Below are 8089 nucleotides of genomic sequence, written 5' to 3'. Positions count from 1 at the left end.
TATTAGTGGTTATGGCACTCGTGTCCTCAAGCAACAGTTATGGATATTGAATTGTTAGTGATACCAAAGAGTTTTACATGAGTGTGAAAATGAAGGAGATAAAATAAGTCTCCTTGGCTGAAGTAGCTCCATATATAGTCTTTTGAAAAAGGTAAGGTGTCAAAACTGTCAACCTACCTAAAAGTATTGTCAACATTTATATTACACTTGTGATGTGGAGTAAAGATATGTTGTTAATCAGAACTAAAATACAGACAGCATTTTTAATTGTTTCTAATGGTGCAATATTGTGAACATTTTTATTTGTGTATCAGAATATTTATATGAACATTAAAAGTTGTGTAATTTTAAGATTGTTTGAAGATGCTTTTTGAAGACAGGCTGAAAGTTCTTAATTGGAGAACCACCTTTGATTTTGTGGATTTTATATTTATATGCTTTATTTTAAAATTTAGTATAATTTCACAGATTTTGGCAATTGTATCCTAATCTGATATCTATTTCACTCATGATTCTTGAGGGGATCTGGACCAGAAAGTAATTTGAAAGCTTTTTTGTGGCTGTTGTTTCAGCTGATACTGTTAAAATGGATGTATTTCATATTCACTCAATTTTAAAGCTTTTATCTAATTTATTTTTAATAATGTCCTAGATGGTCATTATAATCTGTCATTAGAAAGTTTTAGACTTTGGAGAGCCAGTGGTTATTAACCCTTCTATGTAAAAGTATAACATTTACTTGCTCCTAATTAGCCATTGGTTTTACTGTGGTATGTGGGAAGATGAAAAGCTTCCCTTTGACTGGCTGATAAGAAGCTGTTGTTGGTTCCCTAGTGTTATGTTGGTAATATGCTAGTTGTATAATAACTTATTCTGCTGTCTATAAACAATGTCTGTTGTTTTTTCTTCCATCCTCGACCTGAAAAAGAGTTAAAAGATGTTTAGTAGAGTCCATTTAAATTCAAAAGCAAAAGCTTTTTTTGAGAAAGAAAACCTATTAGTAAGGGTGGTTAGGGTTTATTGGACTTTTGGTATTTTTTGTTGTTGTTTCTGTGTGTGTGAGGTTTTGGTGTGTTATTAAGTAAACAGTTGTCTGTTATCTGCTTCCAGGGAGTGTAGCTATGGTAGATACTCTGCTTCTTGACTGAACTCTAAAACATACTGCTTTGCAACAAACAAATCAATGTAGCTTTCTAATTTAAGCAGTGACTTGTATTTATAACATGACTTTTCACTTGGGGAAAAAAAATAAATTCATTTGCTTCTGAATCTATATGCCAGTCTTCAGGGATATCATGCTGCTACTCATTTCTCCCTTCACAAACATACCTTTAACATGCTGTTTTCCACAACAAGCCGTGTGCTGGAATGCAGCAATTTTTGAGGACGGGTAAAACCCTGCAAAAAAAGTTACAAAGCAAAGAAATCATAAGCATTGAGATGTAAGGTGAAAGAATGTAGCTAACCTATTTGCAATATGAATGGTACTAGTGTACTTTTACAAAATACTTTATCAAGAGTAAGGGAGGTAGATTTTGGTGTTTTATGTGAAAAATGATCCTTTAGCAAACATCTTAACCAAGCTGCAATTTACACTGCTAAAACCAGCACAGAACTGTTCTGTTCTGTGTTGGCAATTCTGATTTTTGGCCAATAATAACAATAAATTATTGTTTCATTATTATTATGTTGTTATTATTATTCTTATTTAAGTATTATTTAATTATTATTTCCCCCGTTCCTTCCAAAATTGAAGTGTGTTACTTGTATGTTGGTCTGTGAGGAGAAAAAAAAAATGAAGAAAACTGAACTAGCATACATTTCTGTTAAGTTCTGATGGCAGTTTTGGAGTGCTTCCCCTGTAATAATTTGATAATAATACTTTATGCTGTGACACTGGATTATTGTCTACATTAAAATGAAAAAAAAAAAAAAAGTTGGAATGTTATGTTTGCGGTGATTCTTTACGATTAAAGCTGATTTACACCTTGCTTAGCAAAGTCACAATTTGTACAAGAGAAGCTTACTAGAATCAGCCTCCCAATAATATTTGATCCAATGCTTTTTAATGACAGTTATTGATCTCTCTTGTTCGTGTTGCCTGCTATCCCTTCTTGGCAGATGTGCACTATAGGAAAGGTGGCTTATCTGCAGATACATGTCCTGAGGAAGTTAGAATGTGTTGCTTAGTGGATTAATTTTGCTCATGAAAAAGGTTTCAGAGGACCTTGTCATAGCTGACGCAGCTTTGAACAAAAACCTTACCTTGAAAACAGTCGTATCACTGGAGTCTGTTCCCATCTGCCAAATCTCAGGGGAGAAAGAGATTGTAAAGTATAAATTTTTGAAATGTAATCTTTACCATGTCACTTTGCCTAGAGGAATGCGTCTAGGATAATCAGCCTGATGCCAGTGCATCAGCCTGTATTCCAGTTGAATTTTCTCATTATCTTGAATTTCTTTACATTACCTTTTGTTCAAACTAGGTTGTGACTGACTGGATCTCTCTTTGAGGTCTCTGCTTGCTTTCAGTCAATTCTGAGGTTAAAAGGGTAGTGAAAGCAACATGCTTATTCATTATATCTAACAGATATGTGTAATAAGCGTTTCTGATAAGTACTTCCTAAGTGAAACAGGGCATATGAAGAAGCAGGAAAATGAACAGTAACTGTGACTGTCTTTCTGTAGACTTAACTAAGTAGCTGCAGGAGTGTCTTTTTTTTCTTTTTTTTTTCTTTTTTTTTTTTTTTTAAGTTTAATGTTATCTCATTCAGAAGTGATAGAGTCAGCGTAGGGTAAAAAAGAGCCCAAGGTTGACTATGAGACAGATCCTACTTAGCTAGAAAATACTCTGCAGAGACCATTGTAGCTATTCATCCTGTTCTTAAAGCATGTGATTTTAATACCTTAATTTCAGTTGTGTTGTTGTTTTCTTCTTATTTTGTGCAGTGAAAATAAGCCAAGATTCTAGCATAAAAGATGGTTCTTTGGCATTAAAATATGTCTTTGGTGCTGTCTTCTAAGTAAAATAAAATATATTTAGGTCTTTGCCTTCCTACATCTATTATTTCTCTTGCAGGAGAAATATTCGTATTATATTTTTCCTGTTTCTTTTCCTGATAACTAGTCTTTTTGCTCTGTCTGAGGAAGAAAATGTATTATTTGCAAAACTCTTAAAAAGAATAAATTCAAAATGCTATCAAAAGCACAGAACAAGCTAATAATTTCTCAGACACAATACTGATTGCTTTCACTTGTAGCAGACTAGCGTTAATATGTCAGGATTACTTTTTTGGTTGTTTCTTTATTATACTACTTTTTTATAGTAAAGCCTATATTATGAACTTGTCTTTCAAGTTCCATTGTCTTCCAGGCATACCTTTTTTTTCTGAACTAAATATAATACACACCTCTTAAATATGACCTATCAGAACGACTGAACTGAAAATGTTTCAAATGTATGACACAATGGAATACGTCACATAGTATTTTAAATTTCTCTTTGCCTAGCAAACAAAAAATGAGCCTAGTAAGGAGGATAGAATAGTATGTAGCAGCTCTGTAGTAGGGATGATGTCTGGTTAGTCTGAAATGGCTGTTAGTCCTGTTGCTGAAAAATCTAGTTCCGACTTTCTTTTTTGTCCAAGTAAATTAAAGCTGTGCCTTCAAAATGTTAAAGAAATCAAAATGTGAACCTCCAGAAAGGATACAAAAAGCGTAGTAGCCTTGCAGATCAACTTGGAAAGAGCTTTTCTGTATATAGAAGCAAAAGGCTGGAAAAGAAGTGTAGAAGTGCAAACATTATGGTATGTCAGACAGCTGAATCACTTGTGGAAAGCAGTGACAGGTTTAGATAAAGTCAGAAAGAAAGAGTACTGAGGAAGTTCTTGAAGGCAATTTCAAGATCTGTATCATGAAATACAATGTCATCATATTAACACTTAAACTGATAAAATATTGATTTTTCTTTAAAATTACTCAGTAGTGATTATAAAATCACTAGCTTTTCTATTAACCATCACTAGTCAATAGCTATGAACATTTTTGTGATTTGAGAAGTTAATTAAATGGCTATGAATTTAGTCCACACTGGTGGGTTTTTTTTGTTTTGTATTGTTGGGTTTTGTTGTTGTTGGGTTTGGGGGTTTTTTGTTTGTTTTGTTTGGTTGTCCTTGTGGCTTTTTTTATGACAGACCATTGGCTTTGTAGCTGCTTATATAAAGAGTAGGCTTAAGAGATGAAATCAATGTTTGGTCTTGATGTGAAGGTAGTAAATTAAAACCAGAGGAGTGTGAAGTGTAATAAATTAAAAGTAATTTCCTTGAATTTTGAAAGGTGGTGGCCCAGGGGGAGTAGAAGGTGAGTTGCCAGACAGCTTTTTCTATGAAGAGATGTGTATATATTACATCTATACATATATATGTATGCACAGAATATAGTACCCTTAGGGTAGGGATTGCATAGTGGCGTTGTGGAATGTAGTTAAAAATAATATTGACTCTTCATTTAAGTTTCCTTTTCTTTTTGTTGCTGTGTCTCTATAACAAATCTTTTTCTTTGATTAATAAAAATTCTTGCATCTAATTATTTTTTTTTTAGGGTTATTTGGCTGTAGGATCAACCAGGCTAAACTGAAAATAATAGATATTCTGTTCACATGCTATCTGTGTAGCTCTAACTATATGGTACATCAGATCTCTGAGGAAACTTACAAGGAAGCCTGAGCATATTACAGCAAGACCATGAGGCTTGCTGGTAATTGAGAGAAAGAGTCTGACTTAGAACACTGATAGTGCTGAACTGGTCAAAATGAATGGGTCACCATTGTCTTTCACACTTTCCAGCAGAGTAGTCTTGAGGGGAATTCTTGGGCAATGTCTTGTCCAGCACATCTGAATTGAATTACAACAGGGGAGGTGGAAGAGCAGTGTCTTCAGGCACCTGAAGTAAAATATTGGGTCCAGATTTTTCTGTTTTTGTCAACTTTACGCACTTTTTCCTTTTTTTCCATACTTTGATTAGGAAGTACAAAAGTCCACAAATTCGTAAGACAGGAAGGGTAGTGTAAGAACAGGTGGCAAATATTTTCCATGCATGTGCTTCATCTGGATATTTGAATAACTGGAGCTTCTTCTCACCTTTTTGCAGCAAAGTATTTCCTCCATCAGCTTTCTCTTGCTCAGCTCTGGTTTGAGTCTGGGCTTACATTTTCTGTGTCCTGACCTCCATAAACATTAGCCATGACTGATGCAGAAATTACTTATATGAAGGTAGATATGAATGCAAGGAAGTTCATTACCTATGAATGAACGTTCACATCACAAATCTATAAAATCACAAATTATTATTATGAGAGCTGCAGCATTTCCCATTACTCAATATTTATCAGGTCAGCAATTATCAGTAGTGACCAGGCTTTGTTATCTGAAAATGAAAGCTGTGGTTTTTAGAGTGCCAAAACATTGTCTTGCAGTATCTTAGACAACACAAGTTGATAGCCTGATGTTCACTTTAAAATGAAGGTTATTTTATTCATAAGTAAGCATGCAACTGAACAGTTTAATACAGGTTTTCATAACCCATATTTTAGTTTTCATTAACTGTAGACTGTAACTTATACTTTACCACAGGAATTTCAGATACTATCTTTATGAAATTCATAAAAATTCTGCATTAAAGTAGAAGTACTAGTATCTACCAGTAGAAGCAGAAATAATACAAAAGCTATACTTAGCTGATTTAATATTTTACTCTTTATTTATTTCAAGCAGTGATTGGACCATTTCATGGAGCTTTACATAAAATAAATGTAGCTAAGTAGCTTTGAATATGGGAATTTTATTTTTTTAATAGTTTTATAATATTTTTCTTTTAACTTGGTGCTGGCTTGTGAATTTGAGCAATAGCAAACAGTGTGAAAGTGAATAATAGCAAACAATTAGCAGTATAATCTTACTATGCTGTTTACCTGAGAAGAAACTAGTGAAAATATTTTACTCTATTAAGGTGAAAAATTAACATATGGGATAAAGCTGCACATTAGTACTTATCCATCAGTTGTCACTTGTTACTTGGCAGTAGTTCTGATTTACCAGCTGAGGACTATTTAACCTCGTAACTTCAGTTACTAATAAAATATTGACTAAGCACATTGCACATGTTAGGTTTTCTCGGTCTGGTAGTACCCACTCTACTATGACACATCAGTTCATATCTGGCCCAAAGCCATATTTTCTGAAAGAGTTGGAATTATTTCTGCAAAGAAGCTTCTAATCAGTAGATACCTGAAGTTGCCCTGCAGATGCTTCTTTCTGCCTTCTTTGCCTTATCCCCATTGAGAAGAAAAAAAAAAAAAAAAAAAAAAGCTGTTTGAAGGAGAAAACAAGCCAGCTAGTAAAGCAGTGTAAACAGAGATGGGGTGGCTTTGGCTATAGCACTGTCTTATCAAAAGTTTATTGGGAGCTTCAACAGCATTAAGGCAGAATGGTTTTTATTTATTCATTTCCACACACATCCCGCCTCCCCAAGGCTATCATATTGAATTAATGTTGAAATCCAAAGACCTTAAAACTGTTTATACCTTCACCACAGACTACAAACCATCCTCAACCATTTTTTTCTAGCTTTGATTCTTATATAGAAAAATATCAATCACACACATATTGCTGGGGTGTGTGATTAGCAGTGTTCCAGAAGACACTTGAGGTTATGCTGAACACTGTACTTATTTTCTGTGCTTCTTGTGCTTTGCTTAGTAGCATGAAGACAGAATGGCATTATATCTAATTATTTTATAATTTCTCCTGTTACATACTTCTTAATACTAATCAGGACTTTGTGTTAGTACTAATGTAGAAGTATCCCATGTTGTGGCAGATATTAAAAGAGTAATAGAATCACTGCTTTGTTTGTTGTTTAGGTTTTTTTTTGCTTTTGTATGAGATAATCCATTTTACTGGAGAATTATGTCCAGTAATGAACAGTAATTGTGAATTACTCAGTTTGTATTTTTATATTCATAAAATGCAAAATGAGGCTTTAAAGATACACTAAGATAAAAGTGTAGAGAGGTAAGTGGAAGAGAAATGGCTTGTCTTGGGTTTTGTTGGAGTAATTTTAGTAACTTTTTGTTTAATGCTGCAGTAGGAAGAAGGAAACATTAATATTAAAGGTAAGATGCTATAACAGACTTGCACATTATCTTTTTTTCACGTATGTTTTGGGTTTTTTGAAAAGTGGTTTTAATTATTCTGTAAAGTAACAAGCAAAAATGTGAACCTAAAACTTTCTCTGTGAATTAGTTGATGGGACATATGTGAAACTGATCTTGAGTTATGTGATAACCAAACATCTGCAATAGCTGTGTGAACCTTAGTGTACAGTAAGCATTAGAGTACTCTGAGTATGTATTTCAAGTAAGTGTAATGCTCTCCTTTTCATAGGTGCAGCTTCATGCCAGCTTTCAGTTAGTCATGATACTGTAGGATTTTTTTTCCAAAGGTGTGTTTTTGCCCAACACAGTGTAACAGCTAATTTGAAGTCATTGAGGTCCTTCTTAGTAATGACTGCTTAAGGACTCTTAAACTCAGGGGTTATTCACATGCCATATGCGTTCATGAGGTATTCCTGCATTGGAGATCCTTGAGGGAAGCATGGAGGAGGAAACTGCATACCTAGTCCAGGATACACAACCCGGTGCCTGCTTTAATGCAACTGTTTATCATCTTAAGTATATCAGGGTTTCCTCTCGTACTGCAATAAAAGTATAATCTTCTGCCCAGTTAGCACAGAGGGTTAGTAATTTTTTTTATCCTTCTAAATTAGGTTGTGTTTCTAAAGGTATTGGAAGGTGGACTTGGGGAAGGCACAGTGGAAGAATAAAAATTCAACTCAGAAAACACCATTTGGGGCTGTTACTTTCTGGTACCTAGACAGTGTCTCTGTCTCCCAAGAGAGGCAATGGAGTAAAATTTTTTATTTTGCTTGTTCTTTCTAAATTGGAGTAACCTTCTGAATAGCTGTAGGTGCTCAGTTCAGTTTTGAAGGAGGGATTCTCTGTGATTGATTTCTTATGTGTGTTTTTCTTTCC

This window comes from Chaetura pelagica, unplaced genomic scaffold, assembly GCF_000747805.2.
Source record: "Chaetura pelagica isolate M959 unplaced genomic scaffold, ChaPel_1.0 scaffold82, whole genome shotgun sequence".
In the NCBI taxonomy this organism is placed as follows: Eukaryota; Metazoa; Chordata; class Aves; order Apodiformes; family Apodidae; genus Chaetura; species Chaetura pelagica.
The sequence above is the reverse complement of the archived record's forward strand: the minus strand, read 5'-3'. Positions refer to the sequence as shown.